The 25,254-nt window shown below is 40.0% G+C and overlaps 1 protein-coding gene across 2 annotated transcripts in view; it reads right to left on the reverse strand.

Annotated features, from left to right (window-relative positions):
• DOCK1 (dedicator of cytokinesis 1) overlaps positions 1-25,254 on the reverse strand; it is a 561,291-nt gene that overhangs the window by 531,554 nt on the left and 4,483 nt on the right. The window lies entirely within an intron of this gene.

Here is a 25,254-nt window from a genome sequence, read left to right on the forward strand (position 1 = left end):
GGTGCAGTGTTATGGTTGGGCCTTAGCGCCCCAGCTAGCCCGTTTACAAGCCATTCACGGGATGAAACAACTGAACTCTTCCTCTCTGACGCAGAAGCTTGGCAAGCTAGATAGCTGTAGTTCTAACACCAGTACACTTTTCAGTCTTCCCTTTCTGTGGCTGCACAAAATCCAGTGCCAAGGAAATCTGGCTTCATCAGTGTAAGGTCTTTGTAAAGAAGACAATTTTAGCTCCTTTAGATGATGGGAGATGCCTGAAACACCAGCCCCCTGCTTCTACAAGTTTCTCTCTTCCCATTTCAGCAGGTCTCTATTGCAGTGAATACAATTTTGCAAGAAGCATGGCTTTTCCTAAGTATTTCTATAGCAGTGCAGTAGTGAGTTTAATGTGCTAGCTATATTTTAATAGTCATTTCAATTGACTATAAAAATACAGCTCTGCATAATAAAGCTGCTATTGCACTACTGCAGAAATACTTAGCAAAAAAATGTCCCCTGCAAGACGCTATTCACTGCAATAGGGCAGGGCAAAAAGCCCAGAGCAAGAGTGGAAAAAGGGGTGGTGGCAAGAAATTTGTGTTGTCCTTCTGTCACAGTCTTTTTCCACCGGCAGAAAATCAACCAATTCCTATATTGATTTTTTCAGGAGGCCATGGTGTATTCATTTTTGTTTAAGTTCTTCAGAGATCAAACCTTATTACATTTATCTTTACTTGCAATCAGCTTACGTACAGGCCCCAGTCCCTGAGGCTCCCAGGCTCCTGCAGCAAGAACTGCAGAGAAAGAGCAGAGATACATGCAGAAGTCAAATAGTCCCCCAGGAACTTACTCTCCTCTGTTAAGAACAACTGCCAAAGAGAAGAATTACTGCAAACAACTATAGCTTGTCCCACCAATATTTTCTCTCCTACACTACAGTCAGCCAGCTTCATAAATATGAACTATGTGGTTTGTTTCTGAGGTTTTTTATACACAGAAATTAATATAAGATTCAAATATGTAAGCAAGCCAAACGGTATTGCAGTCATAAAAGAGAAAAGCAGCATTTTGAAAAAAAACAGGGGGAAATTGTTTTACTCGAATCAATAAGAAGTCACATGACTTATGTAGCTTTCAGAATAGCAACAGAACAGACTCGGCTTGGAAGCGAACCCAAACAAAGAGCTACTGTATGCCTTAGTCAAGGTTTCAAAGCCCCACACTCTGGTAATCAATCTTTTTTTTCTTACAATGGCGTTACCCTATGGTGATCTTACAATTTTTCAGGGTCTCAAAAACCGTGTCTTCCCCATTTAGGGAAGCCCTTTGAATCAATATAAAATGATATGTCCATTCTGAAGGAAATGGAGAAGGGAAATTTAATTGGTACAGTATGTTTAGCAACTCAAATATAACTATTTCCAGCTTCCCCAACACTTAAGTGCAAGGTTAACCTATATTTACAGTTGTAACACCGATTTGATAATTTAATACAAACTAACTTATTCAACATACGATTTCTAACTGATTGTTCTAAGCCCTTTCTAGGCTAATCAAAATACATTTAATACAGGACTTTATCAAAAATGATAAATATCTTGCGATGAATGCAAATATTATAACTTTCCTATAAATATTTACTGCTTGCTGTATTACCGGTAAACTGAATCCTACACTTTGCTCTCTGCTGTTAGACATATTTTAACATACTTAATAGGTCAAAGACCCATCAGAAGTGCTGTCCTTGCACCCTAAAGATGTAAAACATCCCTATTAAGCCAGATTAGCTCAAATAATATTCTGTACTATAAATTATTACTTGGTAAACATAATAATCGGAACAGAGTACTTAGAATGCTGTTGAAACTCATACATATTAATGTTAATATATTTAAACTGTCACTAGCCAAACAGTGATTTGCTAACTACTTTCTACCTTTACATAACAGATCAGATAGCACGTTCAATAACATGCTATTTGTATACCAGTAAACACATCTGTGCTAATATAAAAAAAAAAATTATCAGACTAACCAACCACGTAACTAACATATTAATCACAGAAAGATCAAGAAGAAAAGATGGAGAGGGACTTCAGCAGTGAGAACTGGTGCAACCTTATGCAAGCTGCTGGAATCCCTACCAGGCTGCTGTCCCGGAGGCTCCATCTTTTATAACAACAGTGGCTAGGAGGGGGCTGATGTTTTGTCTACATGGGAAACTTGCTCTAGTTTTTATTAAATCTGAGCACATGCACACAAGTGTGTGGACACACTTCAATTTAGCTTAAACCTCTTCCCAGTCAATAAAAGGGGGCTGCACCAGTTTAACCTCACACCTTAGCTAAACCAATGCAATTTCCCCATGTAGATAAGGCCCCTGTAAACAAGGCCCATGTAAGCCCCATGCCTAAAGCTTCCTCTCCCCGCTGAATAGGAGACAGCACTCTTTTTCTGTTAACTCCTTCTAAAGCCTGTGAGGGATGTAAGGCAGAGGGAAGAGGGGAGTGGTCTCCACCACTTTAAACATTCCACCAGCAAAAGAAACATTTTAGATTTTCTCCCTTTCTAGCCCTGCACAGTTCTTTCCACTCTCTTCCTCTTACTCTACCATGTGGTGTTGACCTCAGAGGGCAATGTCAGAATTAAGTGGCTGATATAGCTTTCCAGTAACATACTGAGACATAGGACCTGGTCAAATGCCCATTCAAGGCCTCCCATTGATAGATTAACTTCAGTGGGCATCAGGTCAGACCCATAGCATTCAGCCATACAGACCACATATTTTAACATTATGCCATTATGGGTATGGCTGTATTTTAGAAAACAGAGCATCCAAATGTATCTTCGAGCCACCAAACTAGGGCATGGGGAATGAAGTCTTTTTAATGGGTCACTGTTTGTTTCTTCACAATCAGGATCAATGTATTGTGAAACTGCAAATGTCGGATGGTTGGTTGTCCCTTTATATTTCTATACCATAGTCCTGATCCTTCTTTCCATCCTCTTTTCAGAGTGGTGTCTTCCCACTGTCGGCCTACTAAACAATGGGGGATGGGGGGAGGGGAGAGTATTTCCTGCATGTGTGTCTTACAAAGACTGGTGGATGCTTAGCAACAGTTAATACACAATTGTATCTCCTATTCTAAGAACATGTTCCTAAGAGTAAATAACTCTCTAGTATCTCTGATACAGCTGTGTAGTTACACTTAGTAAATGCTGACTTAAAGATAGCCACTGTGCCCCCGCTAATTTTTACATCCAGTACAGAAAACTGCAAACATGCTTGAAGGAGAATGTCAAGCTCTTTCACTGGAACTGTGAACAAATCTTGTGCTCGACGAGCTCTAACTTTCACAAATCACCTTTTCTTTTCAATTCTTTTCTGTATCAAGAAAACCTCACTCATGTTCTATGCATTACACATAGAGCTTGACGTCGTATGGTACTCAATTTGTTAAACACTCAATTCATTCTTCATCTTCAGTTTCTGAACTTCTATCTCAGGACAAGACTATTAAGGAATCAAAGGCAATAAGACAGACATCTACTGTTGATAATCGAAGTTTCTATGTCCTGAAAAAGCGGCTTACTTTTAATACATAAATCAGTAAGCTTATTTCATGTAATGATTAATGATGAATCATTATTTAACTTCAGGGACCTCATTTTCCTTTTCATTCTGCCTTCGGTTTTATACTTTACATGCGGTGCTGAGAAAAATAAAATAATGTGTTATCTTCAAATGCAAAAAGTGGTTTTGCAACAGTGTATTATTTAAATTTTCAAAAAAAAACAGGAGTACTTGTGGCACCTGAGTCTTAAAAGCCACAGAAAACAGCCAATAAGAAACTAAAAATTAAAAGTTCAAGAAACTTTAAAAGTGCTACACTGTCCTTCTACAATGTTATGCTATAATTAACAAGTGGCAAACTCTTGTTTTTATTTGTATTAAGGGAGCACCTAAAGAGGTCAATGGCAATACAACTGGGGTCTCCCTCACATTAGATATTGCATAGTAAGAGAGAGCCCATGCTCCAGAAAGTTTACAGCCTAAATAGACCAGGCAGAAATGGATGGAAACTAACAAAATATATCCAAGAATGAAGTTCAGCTCTTACTTTGGGAATTTTTTTTTTAAGTTTTGTTTTTTTAAAACCTAGCAAACCAGTGTCCTCCCTCTTATCTATTTATATGCTACTAGCCCCAAATGCCCTCCAATCACCCTGCCCACCCCAAATTCAGATTTCCAGACTAAAAAAAATTGATAAGACTTACAGCAAAAAAAATAAATTGGATAATTCAGTAGAAAGCTAGAGATGTCAAGTTTAAAAGACCTGTACCTTCTACAAATAACCTTAAGTCTGTCTCCACCACACTGCACGTTGTCCACATGACACTGATAATTTTTCCATCATCTCTTCTTTACCCTCTGTGTGCAACACGTAAAGTTGCACCCTCTCTAATTTGTTGTAGACAACCAGGCATTGTATTGCTAGCTACCATTATCTATCCAGTGGGTGAGGTACACGTGGAAATTTGGTAGTAAATACGTATATTTTACACACACAGTAAGAGTTCTAGTGGTCTTTCTACTGTGACAAGAGAAGGGAAACATTTGTCTGTTCTAGTTCTTCTGACTTGACAGTATGTGAGGGTTTGTGCCTCTGGTTACAGGGTAATATGGTCTAGTGGCCAGAATCCATAGAGTCGCCCCAGATTGCAGGGCAGTACGGCCTAATGGCCAGAGTCCATAGTCGCCCTGGGTTGCAGGGCAATGCGGCCTAATGGCCGGAGTCCATAGAGTCACACTAGGTTGCAGGGCAGCATGGCCTAATGGCCAGAGTCTATCCCACTCTACCGGGCTCCGGCCTCCGGCCCTAACCGCGGCGTAGGACCTTGCCGCTGGCTCGGCGGGGGGGGTCCTACCGAAACACACTGAGACTTGCCGGAGGCAAGGTACCAGTCCGTCACATAAACACCCCGGGTCATTTCTTTCCGGCTTAAGTGTTGAGGTCTCCCACGAGTTTCTAAGTTCCCTGCGAGCCTCTGGGTTAGTCGCTTCCTTGGGTTCCTCCCATAGTAGGGCTTCGAGCTGGCCTGGCAAGGCTTCAGTCCCCTGCACCTCCATGGGCGGTGGCTGGTCCTCCGCAGGAGGTTCCTGTTCAGGTCCTTCCCCTGCGGCTGCCAACCCAGACTGAGCTGGGCTCCCTCCATTTATACTCCCAGAGCACTTGGAGCATGCCCAGTACAGATGGGGCGGGACTTCCGCCATCAGTGCTACCGGCCTGACGCTGCTGGGGCTGGTGCTGCCCTGTCATACAGTATCAAAGAGGTTCAATGCAAGATAGCGGCTGCTGGGGAAATAACAGAGGTAATACATGCACGGATTGTGGTCTCTTACCTGTAGCTAGAATGTTCGATGGATCAGGTACAAGTCTTGAGTTAGGATACAGCAGATAAGCAGGATATTAGGTGACAAACAGATGATATTAGGTGACAAATCTGAGGAACTGTCCCAGACTGAAGTGTCATTAGAGGAGATTTTGGAACAAGTTGATAAACAGTAATAAGTCACCAGGCTCAGATGGTATTTACCCAAGAGTTCTGAAGGAACTCAAATATGAAATGACATAACTACCAACTGTAGTCTGTAACCTATCATTTAAATCAGCTTTTGTACCAAATGCCTAGAGGATAGCTAATGTGTTGCCAATTTTTAAAAAGGGATCCAGAGGTGATCCCAGCAATTACAGGCTGGTAAGCCTGACTTCAGTACCGGGCAAACTAGCTGAAACTATAATAAAGAACAAAACATAATTTGTTGGGGAAGAGTCAACATGGTTTTTGTAAAGGGAAATCATGCCTCAACAATCTACTAGAATTCTTTGAGGGGATCAACAAGCATGTGAACAAAGGGGATCCAGTGGATATTGGGTACTTAGATTTTTTGAAAGCCTTTGACAAGGTCCCTCACCACAGGCTCTTAAGCAAAGTAGGCTGTCATGGGATAAGAGGAAAGATCCTCTTATGGATTGGTAACTGGTTAAAAGATGAGAAACAAAGGGTAGGAATAAATGGTCAGTTTTCAGAATGGAGAGAGGTAAATAGTGGTGTCCCTCAGTGGTCTATACTGGGACCAGTCCAATTCAACATATTCATAAATGATTTGGAAAAAGGAGTAAACCAGGGGTCAGCAACCTTTCAGAAGTGGTGTGCCGAGTCTTCATTTATTCACTCTAATTTAAGGTTTCGGGTCCCAGTTATACATTTTAACGTTTTTAGAAGATCTCTTTCTATAAGTCTATAATATGCAACTAAACTATTGTTGTATGTAAAGTAAATAAGGTTTTTAAAATGTTTAAGAAGCTTCATTTAAAATTAAATTAAAATGTAGAGCCCCCCTGACTAGTGGCCAGGACCTGGGCAGTCTGACTGTCACTGAAAATCAGCTCGTGTGCTGCCTTCGGCACCCGTGCCATAGGTTGCCTACCCCTGGAGTAAACAGTGAGGTGGCAAAATTTGCAGATGATACAAAATTACTTAAGTCCCAGGCAGACTGCGAAGAGCTACAAAAGGATCTCTCAAAACTGGGTGACTGGGCAACAAAATGGCAGATAAAATTCAATGTTGATAAATGCAAAGTAATGCATATGGGAAAACATAATCCCATCTATACATATAAAATGATGGGATCTAAATTAGCTGTTACCACTCAAGAAAGATCTTGGAATCATTGTGGATAGTTCTCTGAAAACATCCACTCAATGTGCAGCAGCAGTCAAAAAAGCAAACAGAATGTTGGGAATCATTAAAAAGGGATAGATAAGAAGACAGAAAATATCATATTGCCTTTATATAAATCCATGGCACACCCACACCTGGAATACTGCGTGCAGATGTGGTCGCCCCATCTCAAAAAAGATATATTGGAATTGGAAAAGGTTCAGAAAAGGGTAACAAAAATGATTAGGGGTATGGAACGGCTGCCATATGAGGAGAGATTAGTAAGACTGGGATTTTCCAGCTTGGAAAAGAGATGACTAAGAGGGGATATGATAGAGGTCTATAAAATCATGTCCGGTGTGGAGAAAGTAAATAAGGAAATGTTATTTACTCCTTCTCATAACACAACATCTAGGAGTCACCAAATGAAAATTAATAGGCAGCAGGTTTAAAACAAACAAAAGCAAGTATTTCTTCACACAATGCACAGTCAACCTATGGAACTCCTTGGCAGAGGATGTTGTGAAGGACAAGACTATAACAGGGTTTAAAAAAATAACTAGATAAATTCATGGAGGATAGGTCCATCAATGGCTATTAGCCATGATGGACACCATCCCTAGCCTCTGTTTGCCAGGAGCTGGGAACGGGTGACAGGGAATGGATCACTTGAGGATTACCTATTCTGTTCACTCCCTCTGGGGCACCTGGCATTGGCCACTGTCAGAAGACAGGATACTGGGCTAGTTGGATCTTTGGTCTGACCCAGTATGGCCGTTCTTGTTCTTATTGATGTAGCTCATAAAGACAGTATTAGAGCATATGCTTCAATATTATGAATTTTGCTTGCACATTAATGTGTCAAATGGAGGATGGTATAGTTGGGTATGGAAATAACAAAATTATAGAAGAAGCTGTGACATGCACAGATGGAATACAGGATGGGATGGTCAGGGACACAAAGAGGTAGAGCTAAGACTTCACAAACTTCCCCTAAATTTTAATAAGTTATGTTTTAGTAATTAATTGATCTCTCTTAATACTAACGCTATTTTATTCTTTTAATCTGAGATTTAACTAATTTTTACCCAAAAAGTTATTTTTTTATAACTTTGTTTTTCTATTCTTTGTTCAATTGTATTATGAGAACACCTGGAGGCCAGCGCCCCATTGTGGTAGACACAGTAAAACATGTAACAGGCTGTCCCTGACCGAAACAGTTTACACTTTGATGTGCAAAAACTTTTTATAGCCCTTGCATGATGTCTTGGATCGCACAAGGACTGGACTCAAAGAGCTTACAAATTCCCTGCAATATTTTAGATATTCAAGGGTCTCAGTGACCCTAGAAAAGCTTTTTCACATGGAAGCCATCTTCAACTCCATGTGTCCTGGCCTGATCAAATATGGACTGTCAAGTCGTAAGCCTCACACAGTGCCATTGTGTGGACTTTACATACTCATTGTTCTCATGGATTTAAAGAATTCAGACATTCAAAACTATCACACTTTGCAAAACAGTCAAAGGCATCAGCTTTTACTGAGGCCAAAACTTATCTGTTCTGGAAACTTCAACTTGTTTTTTGAGAAGAGGTGGCCAAAAAGAAAACAAAAAACAAACCTCCCGCCCCCATAACACACACCCCAAATCACTGAGAAATTGAATAGGCCCCTTATAATTAAATAAATTTCTTTTCAATATGCCTAATTTCTTCATCTCGTTACTTTCAAGAGACGGTTTCTGGCAGAACACCATGCAAAAACATGAAGTTTAGCGCAAGTTGAAAGTGAGTTTGGACAAAGTTAGCAGGGGCAAGTTTGTGCCTTGAATACATGCTTTAAACAGAAACCTAGTGAAAACATTAGGTCACTGAGATACTATTAGCTCTTCATAAAGTACTAATCTAACACAGTAGAGAAGAAAATAATGTCAAGTATACTCAGAATTCACTGCCAAGCAAAGTCATTGTCTGTAGCCTAAACAAATAACTACTGTATTACATTATCAACATTTCATGCATGACTATAGCCAAGTATTCATAATCTGTCATCACTCTTTTAAGTACTTGCATGCATATCAACTGCAGCAATGCTGCTACTCCGAAGAGTAACATACAGAAACTGCCCGATTGGACCAGACCATTTCATCTAGTCTAAAATCCCGTCAGTTTCCAACAGTACCAGATGTTTCAGAAGATGATGCAAGAAAGCCCTGATGGACAACAATGGAGTAGTCTCCACACAGGGAAACCCTCTGTCAGTTAGCGATTATTTCATGCCCTGAAAAAGGATTTATGTCCTTTTAGATGTTTTTAAATGTAACTGTAGATCTTCACATTATCCATGCAAGTGTCTAATCCTGTTTTGAATCCTTCTACATTCTTGGTCCCAATGACTTGTTAGAAGCACAAACTGACCAATTCACCTAAAGATAAACAAACAGTTTATAACAATACAGTAAAAAGAAGAAATCTTTGGTTCCGTCAGAAGGTTTGGGTTTTCCCCCCCCACACTCAGACACTATGGAGATGACCACATTAGAAATGCCTTTAAATAAACTCTGTTGCCACCTTAGTTCAACTGGTATCTGAGCAGCTTCTCCATTTTCCCATTAGAACATTCCAAGAGCTGAACATTCCGAACTACAGATCCTTATTATCGTCTTCTGTTTTAGTCCCTCTTAATGCTTAGTTGTGTCTCACAACCCATTTTACAGAGGTTAACACAGGCTGCTCTATTTGCAAGCAAAGCCCCAGTTGGCTGAAAGTTTCTTGATAATTTTTTGTACATATTTTTAAATCAAACTCTGATAATTTCTCAAGCAATATTTTCTTACATTGCCTGGCTGTACATTTTGATTATCACTGATGGAATTTTTTTTCATTGGTTTATATGTGTATGGTGAAATTGACATTTATCTACATTTCACATTACAAATGTAATCCTTCCAAACCTAATTACAAAAGCCACCTTTAATTACATGATCACACACTGATTATCAGATGCAACATACTGTTTTTCCCCTGTAATGTTAGATACAGTGCCTGAAAAATCCAGAGTACCATTTAGCTGCAAACTCCAAAGAGGTGTGCATGCATACACACACAATAACATAGCCAATTATTTTGTGTTGTATGCTTAAAGTTTGTAGTATATAAGTACTGTTTCCTTTAGATTTTTATTATGCTTGGATTATCTGGCACACGGAGAACAGTCACATGAAACAAAATGCTCAAATATTATTCTAAAACTGAAAAAATAAACTAAGGGCCAGTCCTTCAGTGAGCCCATACTGCACGGTGGGGCCAGAGAGAGAGTCACAACCCAACAAGACAACAGCCCCCATTTCAAGGGCTACCCTACTTTGTTAGGGAGGTCACCACTGCCTAATTCTCAGGGCTTCACTGAAGGTACATCTTTTGTTCCACTTTCCACTGTTTCAAAATTCCACTCTTTGCCCCTGCTGATCTGGGTTTTTTTGGCCTGAAATATGACCACCTAATTAACAATTATATTGTAATGAATACTCACAAGGGCAGTGTTTCTCAAACTATTGTACTGGTGACCCCTTTCGCATAGCAATCCTCTGAATGCGACCCCCCCCTCATAAATTAAAAACACTTGTTTATATATTTAACACTGTTATAAATGCTGGAGGCAAAGCGGGGTTTGGGGTGGAGGCTGACTGCTCGCGACCCCCCATGTAATAACCTCTCGATCCCCTGAGGGGTCCCAACCCCCCGTTTGAGAACCCCTGCACAAAGGGGTACAGTTTAAGGTTGCAGACAACCTACACTATAATATTTCATAACTTACAGATGACTAACCGCACAGTCTTACTCTTCTCCTAACAAATCTTAATTTAATAGAATATTTTTGTAGCTTTTAGTATAGATTACAGTATTCCTTGAACATTTCAAATACTTACATTGAAGATTAATATTTGTTTGGCACGATTTGTCTACTGGATTCACATCCATGACAGATTTCTCTTTCTTTCTGTCCAATAGATTTTTGAAAGTGTGCAACCTTTTGAGTTGCTCACCATCTGTCTGTTTAAGGTCCTATAAACACAAATATCATGAGCTACTTCCATCTGGCCCAGTATTTAGACATATTTTTGTTTCAAAGGCCACTAGAGGAATATTTCTTATATTACCAGCAATTTCCATTTCAGTTTACTTCTAATACACTGCCTTCGCCCCACGTTACTTTAAAAAAAAATCACAATGAAACAACTAAACAATTCTTTAACTGATAATACACAACTACAATACCCAACAGATTCACTTCTTACTGCCAGTTCTTCTGCAGTCCCCTTGGACTGATCATATGACCTCTGTCACAGAGAGGCGAAAAGATGCACCGGGGTCAGAGTCACTGTACTAGGAGATAGAGCTTATCACAAGCGAGTGAGTACCTCAGCACCAGCAGCCTAACCTGGATTCCGATCAAGTATATCTTCAAAAATCAGAAGTTCCTTGGTTTCCACAGCATAAAATTACGAAGTGGTTAAGCAGAAAATGTCAAGCTGATATGGCAGCAGACGTAGTGATAACTGATACGAACAGCCACAGAAAATTAAGCCAAGGAGTAAAATCCCACCAATACTTATGCATTTTGCATCTAACTTGTGCTGGAGTCAGTAATAGATAGGTTTTAGTCAAGAATGGTGTAAAATGCTCTAGAAGCTTACAGTTTTATTTTGGTACATATTTATATCCATACCAACCTATAACTGCTATAGTTCACATGATTCTTTAATCATTGTTTTTAAGACATATTTAGGCTTTTAGTTAATCTAATAGCAACCTATTTTAAAAAAGAAACAATCCCTTTGGTCTACATTTTCCACTTAATAAAAGAAAAAAAATGAGAGTCAAAACAGATTCTCAGACATCTTTGCTGTTCCAATGCCCTTTGGTCATACTAAACAATACAAGCTACTGAAACACATTTTGTGAAGTCCATGATGCAACAATATGACCAGTAGATTACAACAAAGCAGCAGGCCGATGAAATATTGTATAGAAAAAATGCAAGTGTCACAGCTGATAATTATTTTGGTTGTTGATCCATCTGTTTGCTTTTTCATATACATACAGATACATTACATATAATAGCTCTCAACAGCATTATCTTGGTTTTGTTACAAAAATACATAGTGGCAATGCACTTCAATATATATTTTAAATTTTACTGCTAAAATTGAAATTCAGCAATTACTTCTTTTTATATTACCCAAGTTTCTATGCTAAAACAAGAGTTTACTTAATGCAATAATTGTATAAACATGGCAAGAATTATATTAGTTCAAAGGAAAATACATGAGACTTTGTTTTTACAACCCTAGTTTAAAAATTATTACTGCAGGACCCAGATTCACCAAATTTTTAACAAGCACTGGTTCAGGTAGAATATACTTGAATTTATACACCCCTCCAAGCCAGTATGATTCTAATATCTCTAGAGTTATTTTAGGCCTTCATTAGTCTTGTAAAAAGCAACTTTTTGTTGAGATACTTAAAAAAATAACCTTTGTACAAACAGCAAAGTAAGAACTAGAGCCAAAAAATATCTTCAAATTAAAAAAATCCTTATCTTTTATGTTGTAAACATTGATGGAATAAAGATGAAGATAAAAGAGCCCTATTAGATTATCCAGTCCATCTTCCTGCCAAAGCAAGAGTATTCTGACAAACAGCAGCCCATAAATCCTGTACAGACTATGACTAGTTGCCGCTGAGCCTTATTCAAAGAGTCAGCATTATAACATGTAGAAATACATAGATAAAACTGACAGACATCTTTAACATAATAAATCTTTTAAATATGGATTAGAACTAGTTCCTCATTTTCATTTCCATTCACTGCTATAAGTCATCTATCATTGATTCTTTAAGATTAAATTTAAACACACATATACAGGTATTTACAGAATCGATCCAGTAACAGACTCAAGGTTATGATAAGAAAAAGTGCATCTGATGGTCCACAGCTGATATTGGACAATGGGATCCATAACCAGATTTACTTCAGCGAATAAATCTTGCAATGTTTGTTGCATTTAAGGTAGCGAGCAGAACAATAGTCCTTCCTGACAGAATTCATCCATTTGACTTTGAATTACATTCACTTCCCTTTTCCTACCAGCTTTTCCACACACCAGAGCAGATGCTCCAAAACCGTTAAATATATATAGCATACAGCCATACCACCTTGAATCATTACTGCATCAGCAGTTCTAACTTAAGAAAGTTTCGGCAAGATCAATATTTGAATAGGGAAACACCAAGATGCTACAGTAAGTGGTATTGGCAAGTCAGTACTCTTCCCTCTGAGTCAATAACACATCAAAATCCTAGCTGAGAACACTATTTTGCTACAGGTTTGGTCTTTTATATGAAATGTAAACCTGAAATTCTGATTACCAAATGATACATGGAACTTTTTGCAGAAGAAGCTGTGTTAAACCAGGTAACCCAGCCAAATTCCAAATCCTAAACTATTCTGTAGAGTTGTCCAATGCTGTTAAAAAGATGTCATGTTTCACTCCCATGGGCAGATGAATATCAGTAGTAGATAAAGTGATCCACCTAGATAGTTTGTAAAGCTACATGGGATCCTTGAGGATGAAGGCTTTAAATAAAAATGTACAGTACTGCATAAAACTTTATAAGAACCTTTTAGGCTAACGGTGCATTTGAAATTCAGATATGGAACAGGGTCTTTTGCTGAAATAGCACAGCATAGTCACAATGCAATTATTTACACAGCAGGACAACCTCAATGAGATCTGCTATCACCACCAAAATGAAACTACACAGGAATGACTTGGATAAGGAGAAATAGGTGACGTAGTCCCCTTAGAATTATCGGATCATGATTTAGAATCATAGAATATCAGGGTTGGAAGGGACCTCAGGTGGTCATCTAGTCCAAATCCCTGCTCAAAGCAGGACCAATCCCCAAATGGCTCCCTCAAGGATTGAACTCTCAACCCTGGGTTTAGCAGGCCAATGCTCAAACCAGATTTACTAGCCTCAGGAGCATCTAGCACAACGCTGGCACAAGAAAGGTAAATGGTCAAAACCTCTAAGCTCTCAATGCTGGAGCTAAGTAGCCAAAACATTTTGATTAAGAAATTAGCACTATACAAACTGATACAACACGTTAAAACTGGCTAATTAATACATCTCAGAATGTAGTTGTTAATGGGGAATCATCAGTGAGCAGAGGTGATTTTAGGAGTATTCCATATGGATCAGATCTCAGCTCTATGCTACTCAGTAATTTTATCAATGACTGGTAAAAAAAATTGTATTCTATATAACACCATTGATCAAGTTTGCATATAGCACAAAGGTTGGCATGTGGTAAACAATATTGAAGGCAAAATTACTGAGAGAGAGAGAGATCTGGACTGCTTAGTAAGCTGGGCATAATCAATCATATGTTTTTATACATTTAGGAACAAAAAGTGTCGGCAAATAATTCATATTTTCAGCTTGTGATACCTTACCTTCCAGTCACATGTTGCCAATAAGATTTTAGTTCTATAGTGGGCCCCCAGAACAAGTAAAGTACTAAAGAAAACAACCATTTTCAGACACTGAAAACAGGACTCCCATCAGAACTTATAGGTTAAAATATAAAATTAATAATACAATTAATATCTTCAGGACAGTACACTTGTATATATTTCTTTACTGTCTTTAGAGAAGAAAAGTTGATAAATTCTACAGCTGAAAATGCTGATATCGGCCATTGTCTACACAATGCTCAGTAATGCAATATAGGATTTCTTTCACTGGATAGAAAAAACGTGTGTTTAAGAATTAATTATACTCTTCAAACTTTTTAAGTTTGTTGCAACCCTAGACCTTTGCTCCAATTTCTGGCCTGGCCAATTGTCAGCCAGGTCAGTGCCATGTGCAAAATGCAAGCGTGTCGGGTGCAAATGCAAACGTGCTGAGTGCAAACCCCTGTTTACGTAGAGGGCTCCAGCCCGGAACCCGGAAGGCGAAGGAGCTGGGAACCAATCCGACGCTGGCACGAGTAAGGGACCCCAGATAAAACTGTTTCCCGCGCCAAAATCAATAGGAGTCCCTGCGTGTTAGCTGAGAGGCCTGATCACCCTATCAGCCAGGAGTCTCCTCCAGATTTTGCCGGCTCATGTTGTGTCAAAGCCACGTCCCACCAATCTGCCATGTATTCGGTGTCTATGCTGCTGGTCAGTTGCATCTGGAGTGTGGTATGTGGATTTTAAGTTTTTTATAGACACTTTGTCTTTGCCTAAGTTATCCCATTTTATACCCCCTTTACTCGGTATAAAACAGTGTATGTTTTACTGTGATACTACCTCTGGCTAATTACTGTTACCTAATATCTTCCCTTCCTTGTTTTCCCTGTTCCACTCAGTGTAAAATAGTAAGTAGTATGCATTTGAATTTTGACAGTATCTTAAGTGCATTTGTACGTTGACAATATTTCAGATGCGTTTGTATTTTGATAATATCTTAGGTGTGTTCGTACTTTAATAATATCCTGGTTAACAAATTACCCTCCCCTGGCCCAAGTTGTAACAACCCCCCCCCGGTTAAAAATAAAACACAGCTATTTAGCTTTAAACCTCATTGTACTGCTTTCCGTTGCTCCTCTTCCATTAAAAGGCTACTCGAACCACATTTGTCTCGGACAAAGTTCTGCATTGATATAATTATTACTGGAACATTTTTTAAATCTAATTCCACAAGTGAACAGACATCCTGTTATAGGAAAATCAAACTGTCCTCGTAACTAAACAACTCTATCATGAACTTTAAATAATGCTAAAATAATTTGCAAGTCTTATTAGAGGACTAGCAATTCAATGGGAATGAAATTCTGCATTAATTCTGGCAAAACGCTCCATCTGTCTAACCTTACACAAAGTATCGCTGCAAAACTGTAAACTGTACAGACAGAATAAATAAAAATAACTAAATTAATTTTACCTACCTAAATTTTATCTTCTCCCATGTGGGAACCTAATGCTCCATCAGCCTAGTACAGATGGTCTTTCTGCAATTTAGAAAGGTAATGGCAGGAAATCTGAAGCCCCTCTTTAGCAGACTCTTGATCTTTCGGTCTACAACATCCTGAAGGCCTCTGCTCTACCCATTCAGTTTAGGATCTGGAAGCAATCCTGGCTAAGATGAAGAAAGAAGAGTCAGTCTTGGGGATGGAAAAGAACTGAGGTGTTTATTTGTATAGCTTTTGAATGACTGTGCTGATGGACCCCTTCTTCTGGGGTCAAATCCACCACTGTCTCCAGAAATTCTAGCATAATGAGGACTGGTTGCCTTTCTTCCTTTGTTTAATCTTGAGAAGGTCCTAAGTTAAGGACAGCCACGAAGAAGAGTTCTGGCAATGGTAAGTAAAATCTGTCAACTCATCAACCTTATCTTTTAGGCCTCTGCTGATGACTTAGAAAAAGAGTTGTAGACGCTGATCAACTCTTCAAATGAGGAAGGCTGTTGGACCTCTCTGCTCCTAATAGGTCTTCATTTCTTGTGATAAGTTCTGGGTGGGAACCAAGATTTTGAGGAGACTGAGTGCTATTCAGGAAACTTGAGGGACCCAGGACAACTTGCAACCACCAGACCAGCGGGCCACTATGACCCTGTTGCAGAAGGCAAGTGGAGAGAAGAGGAATGAGTGCAGTCTGGATCTCCTCTGAGGACTTAGGCCCTGAAGCTGGGCCAAAACAGGTGGGAAGGGAAGGGTCTTCAGAGTCAAAAGGCTGCTTACATGTAAAGTCACCAGGAGTTTCAAGCCAGGTGAAAGACAGTGCTGTCACTTATGACAGAAATGCCTGGCTGATCCCTTAGAAGAGCAATCAGGAGCAGAAGGGACTGAGAACCAAAAGATGTCTGAGCATCCAAAACTTTCTCCCTCCTCAACATGTAGGACACATGGAGCCAGCTACAGAAGAAGTCTAGAGAGAGTTGAGAGAAAAGTACCGTCCTGAGCATTTCCTTTCCTTTTAACTGGCCTGTTGCATTATCTTGTAGCTAAGCTCAGTTTCATTTGAAAGGAGCTAAACTGGATGTTGGGAATACCCACGAATCCAGGCCCTGCTTTAAACTGTCCAAAAAGCTCTTCAGACATCTGTGACCACTGCTCTTGCTCAGTGGGAGAGGGAGTCTAGGTGCTTGGAGCTCAGTGGCCACGCAGGACCCTTTCATAGGAGCATTTGGTCCCAATTCAACCACCAGTTGTGCTAAAGCAAAGAATTCCTAAGTTCCCTTGAAATCCTATAGAATGACCCTCTCACTAGCAGTACTGCTGCTAAGCTGGAGAAGAAAAGGCAAAAACGTCTTTCTTGAAATGAGGATCCACGGACAAAGCCCTGAAAAAGGAAAAAGACTGTCTTTCATAGGCGCAGATTACTGAGCATCATGTGGCTACAACACAAGTGTGCTAGCTGACAATCAACCTTTTGAAAATATGGTGAGGAGAATTTTTCCCCCTCTACTTCTGAGGCATGGAACAAAAGCAAAGGACTACTGGAGCTGATGGTACTCATTAGGGATGCAAAAGTTTAACCAGTTAACCAGTAAGCATTAGGCTTATCGTTAACCGACCTTAACCATTACCCTGGCAGCCCCGCACCAGGCCAGCTGGCCGGAGCAGCCCCAGCCATCCCAGCAGGACTCCAGCCCCAGCAGATTCCAGACCCGCGCTGCTCCACACCAGGCCGGCTAGAGGGACCTCTAGTACTCATAATGGAAAAGGTCTCTTCAGCATGAACCAGGACAGAGTGTTTTTAAACCAAAACAATTTTAATAATTGATATAAACCTTTTTTTTAAATCACCGATTTAAATCAGACTGAGGCTTTGTAAAATTAATTTGAAAATTTCTGCTATTGCAACTTTAATCTAAAGTTTATAATGAATTAAATTATAAATACTGTTTTTTAAGTGCAACTACTGGTATTAGATATTATACCAGTTCTTACAAAACTGCTAAAGGCAAAAAAAATAAAATATTGAAAATTCAGGCCCTAATCCTGCAAACACTGAAGCAGATATATAACTTTAAGCACATAAGCATGTTCTTGAAGTTAAGCAAGCACTACTGCATCACAGGCTCACATGATATTTTTTATTAAAAAAATCTTAGGCCTTGTCTTCATTAAGAAAAAAGATATGCTCTTAACTCAAGATAAAATCCTAAGGAAGACAAGGAAGTTTGATAATATTTCAATATTTGAAAACTATAGCTTGCTAACTCACATGAAAATTAGAAACTGCCTTGTCATCCCTAGGATTTTTACCTTGAGTTAGCTAACTCAGGTTGAAAACGCACCTTTTTTTCTAGTGAAAACACAAGCACCAATGGAGGAGTATAGCTTGGCTCAAGTACTTAATCTTTCTCGACTTGTAGAAGTTCAAATGTTGAAAATGGTGTTGGTCACAAATATGGCACAGACTATTTGCTTTTCAATTTTGTGTGTTTGTTCTCACAGAAAGGATGTTAATGAGAGCCTGGACTTGCTTTTTTCCAGCACAAATAAGCATTCTAAGTGTGAAAATTATTGCTTTAAAAAAACAAAAAAAACCCTGTAAAATCTGAAATTCTACTAACAAGTGTGAAACTTAAAAGACAAATACAAAACATCCACTTCAGCTATATAAGACTATAAAATGGGGATAAAGTAAAGAACTAGCAATATGGAAATAAAAACACGATTTAAATAGAAAAACAATTCCTAAGTCATGATTTTTATCTACCGTGATATGAAGCACTTTACATGTCAAATAATTTATACCACAAAAACAAATCACACACTCTGGAATGGGGTCAGATTTGACAGGGAGATGGTCAGCATTGTAAGTTGCCTGCATAGGACTGTATTTCCTATATTCAGAGAAACCAGTTGCCACTGTCACCCCAAGACCAAACAGAATCCCCCATAGAAGCCCCAGGAAAGATATACACAATGTAGTTCAACCACCAAGAAAGCATTTTATGCAGAGGCTAATTTAATAGATATTTTAAAACATTCCTCAAAACTCTCTCAAACATATCAGGTCTAACGCCATCTAAGAGACACTCGGATAAGTTTGTATACTATAATAAAGGGGAGGACATACATAATTGACAGCTTGGCACTGGAGAATCAGAAGCTATTGCTATTAATATTTATGAAAAATATATCACTGTATTACAATGGAAATTCTCCTCTCTCAGCACTCAGGGACATCAGATACCAATCAAAAATATCAGAAGAAATCAGATTGCTTCCTTTAAAATGCCAGTCACATCTTTTATTAAACTAAGTTTGTAAGTACATTTGCCTTTTTTGTTTCTCTTTTTTAATTTAAGAGTGAATTATACTGTAACCATAGACAAACTCCTGAAAGGGGCTGAGCACGCCCCTTCAATGTGATTCACGAGAGCTCAGCTCCTTTCATGACTCATCCCAAGCAGAGGAAATTCTGAAATTTAATCATGATCACCTGATCCATAACACACTTTCATCAACGGAAAGATCCTCATTTGCTTCAAGAGGCTTGGAAGAGGCCTTATTTACTTGTTGGAATGTATTGTACAATTTTGCATAAAGCTATCAGGAATTAAACTATCAGTACTTTTTCCTCCTGCAGTCTCACAAAATAATTACGTATATGAAAGGACTTAAAAAACAAGTATTTTTTATTATTATTATTATTTAAACAGGTTTAGACTAATATCACAAGCCACATATACAATCATTATTTTAAAAATTTCTCTGGGAGCGCCTCTTAAGATACACATCTCATTTTCATGAGAGAGTCCCAAGAGAACAGCAGTAATGCAATGTTGCTTTAGCACAGCAAAAACAATAAAAAGCAGGCTACTCAAGATAATCTAACAGAAAGCACAGTGAGCAGTTGCAATTTCAATAAGCTATTTAAACCAGGAAACTCCAAATTAAGCCTGGCACAATGTCCTTGACTCACCTCAGACATTACTAGCACACACAGAAACAGTAGCATGAGAAGGAAAATATCAGCCTTAAGATACCTAGGCTTCTATCCATATTGCATCTTTAACACTGAACACTTGATGTGTATTTTAATATCTTTCATGGCTTTTGGCCAGGTTCCCCACCAGCAGAAGTTTAACTATCCTGTATGACCTGTCAGAGAACTAACCTGCATTTCTGGGAAGAGGGATTCACTGTAATACATTATGAAGCTTTTCTTCTTGACGTAGTTCTCAAAAACCATGAATGCAAAATCAACAGCTCTACAACTCAAAACTATGAGGCGAGTCCCCATATGCTGCCAGTCAAAGCCCTCCATATACTATCATAGGTGTCAAAGCCCCAAACCTTATACTAACAATCTTTCTCCTTCTGTCTCTAATGGGAAGGTTTGACTCAGTAATATGAGCTGGACTGCAGAGGTTCCCAAGCTTTTTGGAGGGCCCTGCTTTGTCAGCACCCACTCCCATGCTTTATCCTAACACCTATTTTGTAGGACTAATGCAAACACCCAACCATTCTCCCAGTTACCAAAAGCTTATGTATTGTGACCAAAGTAGGCAATTAAAACCTTTTGATCACTCATACGATCAACTGCCTCATAGTTAGCTCCCTCCGTCTGTTACTAAAATGTTCCCACATACTCCTCATGACATACATCCCTGACCCAGTCAGCTGCTACAATTTACCACCCCCGAAATCTGTCTGAGGCCCATATTGTCTTGTTTCCTGCGGAACCTTGTAAAACCTAAGACCAGCCCCAACAGCAAGTTTAACAAGATGTCACCAGTAACTGGCAACTTGTGTCTTTTATCGGATAAAATGAGACCTAGTCATGTATGTGTACAAGCCATAAGCCAATATGCTGCTCAGAGCCAACAGCTAGTATCCCTTACCTCAAGTGGAAGCAATGCCCTGTATTTATAGGGCCAAAGATAGAATTCTTTTACCAATGTCACATAAATGTGGTATAACAGAGCAGGCTAGTGCTTGTACACAGACTTAGATCAAAAATACCATGCCAAGAAAATGATTTGGCATAATTTATTAGTCCAACAATTACAGAGCTAATGGATACCACCTGGTGAAACCCTACCTAGCTATAGGGTGTCGAGACAGCAAATGTGAAAAATCGGGACGGGGGTGGGGAGGTAATAGGAGCCTATATAAGAAAAAGACCCAACTATTGGCACTGTCCCTATAAAATCGGGACATCTGGTCACCCTACCTAGCTATATGCTCACACCAGTACTTGGAATATGGCTTGCCACAGTCAGAGAACCTTCCTTCACCATCTTCTTGCCCCTCGAATTTATGAAAATGGCCAATTTATCCAAAGCCAAGAGCAGAGCAATAAGGGTGAGATTTTATGGAACCACAGCAGACTACAGCAGCAGAACTATCCATGCCTTTAAACTGTTAGCCATGCAGAGCAGCATGCCAAACAACCACCAGAGACATGAAAGGTAGTGCAGTTTGAAGGTACAGATGCTCCCCGACTTATGCAAGCATTCCGTTACACCTTGCGTAACTCAAATTTTCTGTAAGTCGGAAACTTATACCTGACCATTACACACACAAAAACCAAACCTATTTCTAGCTTATGGAACTTTTTCCGTAAATGCGGATTTGCGTAAATCGGGTTTGCATAACCCAGGGAGGGTCTCTATAGGCACAGGATTGGGAGGTAAGAGGCCCTGTGCCTTGATCAAGATACTTCGTCTTTCCACCTGTTTCCCCCCATTTGTAAAATGGGGATAATGATCCACCTCTCTCAGTACTATCAGGATTAAATATCTGCAGGGCCATGCCAGGTGTTCTGTGGCCCACAGCAGAAAATGTTTTCAGTTCCCCCACATACACCCTCAAAAGCACAAAAAAAAATTAAACATGAGGATTTGGCACTCCTGAATGAAGGCATCTAGGATAGCTGCCCTGCTCATCAGCTCCTAACACCAGCCCTGAATATCTGTACAGTGCTTTGAACACACACAATCACTGTACAAATTCTAAATATTAAATTTACCAATGGCTAAGGCAAAATAGATCACCAGCATGACTAGCACTGTCTCTGCACCTTATCCCAGTTTAAAGTCCAGCCAGAAAGGGTCCAGAATATTAGCAGAGGTCCAGTGTATTTGGAGAGTCTCTTCACTAGCTTTTCTAAGTATAAGTTGGGATCATAATTATATATCCACACAGCACACTACCTCTAAGCTCTGACTCAGATTTAAGACCAAACCCTCAGCCCCCCCCCATTCATCCACACAGAAACTGGCCTTACTCAGGCCAGGAACCCCTCTGGACTCAGACCCGTGGACCATGCTAGGGGGATGCATCAGAATCCAAGTCCCACTGTGATGGTATTTTGCACTGTGGGTGCAACTCCAGTCTGAGTCACACCCAAATCTGGTGGAGAGTCCACCAATGCTATCCCATTATCCCCTGGGGCTGTTTCTCCCAGTCCTTCCATCTAGATACTTTCCACTTACTTTCCAGGAACCAGAAGGAACCTCTTTGTTCAAATACAGATCCTTGACATTTAACCCTTCATTTCTACATGGTCTGCTCAATTGGAAACACTGGCCAGCACTAACAAGTTATCCAGCATCAAACACATGGCTAGATGGCCAAAGAAATGCAACCAGACTCAGATAAACATCTTGGACACCTCGCACCAGAGGCTAGACTTTAGCAAGAACAAAAGAAATAATCACATCTACAAAGCTATATCCAAGCGGCTGACAGGAATGGGGATCAAGCAGGCAGCAGAGCTAAGCAGAGAGCGAATAAAGAGGTTGAAGACAAACTACTGCAAATTCAAAGACTCTAACAGCACCTCTGAGAACTCCCCATCTTACTGCCTTCTTTATGAGGAATTCGACCAGGCACTGTAACTGGTAGCAAGCACTGAGCCCACGGGGGTGCACAGCAATCTGATGACCAAAGATGGCACATGTAAAATGCACCAAAAAGGCCAAGGAAAATAGCGGGACAAAGGACACCTAGAAATAGTTTGCCATGTCATCTATTTATATGCATCTTTTACTGATTGGCATTGAGTTTGGTTATTGTGTTGTATGTTTTGATGTCAGCTGGCCTGCTTTGCTGGTTTTCACATTGCTATGTAAATACATGTGTAAAATAAAGTTTTGAATTTGCATAAAAGACTATAATAAACAAGTTTTATTATATGTAATGTTAAAGGTGGCACAAACTTTAACAAATATCAGCCCATTCTCAAGAAATTTTGTAATAAAAGTTTTAAAACTTATCACAGTATCCATAAACTGTAAATTTAAGTACATGGCCAATATTTACAAAATGCATATCTCTTTACATTTCATGAAAGTGTTTACAAAATTCTTAATACACCTCTACCCCGATATAACGCGACCTGATATAACATGAATTCGGATATAATGCGGTAAAACAGTGCTTCAGGGGGGGCAGGGCTGCGCACTCCAGCAGATCAAAGCAAGTTTGATATAACATGGTTTCACCTATAACGCGGCAAGGTTTTTTGGCTCCCGAGGATAGTGTTATATCGGGGCAGAGGTGTACATAATACCAATGTTCTAAAAAAACCCAAAGCTGCCTCACAACCATACACAGCACAACTTCAAATACCATTTCATTCCCCCTCACACTTGGGACTGCACAAACCCATTATGCGGGCACATCAAGCATCCCTGATTTCTGTTAAATGTCTGGATCCAGCACCATTCATGACAAGTGCATTGTTTGGCTGCATTTACCAATTCAGAAATCCAGCATCATGTTGAGTCCACTCCTGGCAAAAAGGTTCACTCTTCTCCTTACAGACAATGTGCAGAATACAGCAGGACACAGTAATGCAGACTGCACTGACAACACGGTTTCCAAATGGCTCTGAAGGAAGCATCAACAGGATATCAATCTGCCAAATGCACATTCTACCATCATCCTACAGCCACTGAGTGAGTAGATGAACCTTCTTTCGCTAGGTCCTCTGAAATCAGGGTACAGTTTCATAAGTCATGGATGGCAGCAGGGAATAAGAAGGGTCCCCTATAACAGTGGGGACAGTGAGTCCATTTGTAACAATGCCATTTGGTAGGAATAATATTCCCGCTTACCCATAATACTAAAGTCCTGATCTCTGGAACACCCTGGCATCATGTTCCTTACCAGTGTAGCACACATTAGTGTCCATGAATCTACCCATGTGATCAACCAGGCCCTACATGTCGGAGCCCTTTGCAGTTTATGTACTCGTGTGCTCCTTGCGGTAAGCAAACTATAGGTGCATGAGTCCCATCAATGGCCCTGGCACAGTTTGCAACACCTGTTCTCTCCAAGTCAGCAATTATTTCAAGAACATTGTAATGCCTACTACCTTTGGGTACATAGAATCCTGATCACAAACCTCTGCCACAACAAGCCCCACAGTTGATTTGCCAATTCCAAACTGGTTAGCCCTGTACCTGCAGCAGATGGTGGTAGTCAGCTTCCATATGGCTATAGTGATCCACTTCTGGACTGGCATGGTCTCCTTCATACAGATATTGTGGCACTGGAGGGTAGGGGCAAGCTGATCCTCCAAGAACATCTGCTCCTTCATGCAAAAGTTCTGGTCATCCCAGGTCCACATAGTGATGTGATGCCATCAGTCTGGAGCCCTGCTCTAGAAACACCGATTCCACCAGGTTGGGATCCATGTTAGTGGCTCCAGCTGCTGGGAGCATGTGGTCACAAAAAGTCTCAGCTGGATGTGATGGTTGGTTAAAACCACCCAAAACGCTTCTGGTCAACTCCAGCAGGACAGTCAGACAAGTTCTCCCACAACCCAATGAATCAGATGAGGACACTAGGAAGCCTGGGATACGATAGTATATGCCCAAAGAAAATGAAGTTCTGACTCAGATCTGCGTAGTGCAGCATGGACACACCAGCATGGTTGTGAGGCTCAGGTTTTAACACAGAGTGGATGCTGAAGTGCAGGCTTGGAAACACTGAATCTGCAGGCATGAGTCACACAGACTCAGATTTACTATATTTTGTAGACGTACCCTGAGTCTTCTAAGACAGCTCACCACACTTAGCTCCTCTTCTTGGCATGCATGAGGGGTGAGCTCAGACCAGGACAAAAGAGCACAAAAATTACAGTGCCTACATCCAGACTGAAGGAAAGTAAGTGTGTGGTGGACTGTGTAGGTGGGTATCATGATCATTTGGGACAACACCATAGCGGATAAGATAGACATGAAGTCTCTGGTCCCCTGTAAACCACTACCACTGTTGTGTTCAGAATGCTGTATATCTACCTGGCTGGTCTGCCTATCTGCCTCTCCCTGGCCCTGCAGAGTTTGCTGTATTTCAGTAGTGTTATATGTATACGTCTTTGTGAAATGGTTTGAGATGAGAGCCAAAATATAAAATTAAGATATTACATGTGGGGTGAGAGTAAGAGAAGATAACCTCATTAAACTGCAGGATTACTGATTATAATTGTGGTTTAAATTATGTTCTGTGTTAATCCAATAATGATGCT

The sequence above is a fragment of the Mauremys mutica genome, chromosome 7, assembly GCF_020497125.1.
Source record: "Mauremys mutica isolate MM-2020 ecotype Southern chromosome 7, ASM2049712v1, whole genome shotgun sequence".
In the NCBI taxonomy this organism is placed as follows: domain Eukaryota; kingdom Metazoa; phylum Chordata; order Testudines; family Geoemydidae; genus Mauremys; species Mauremys mutica.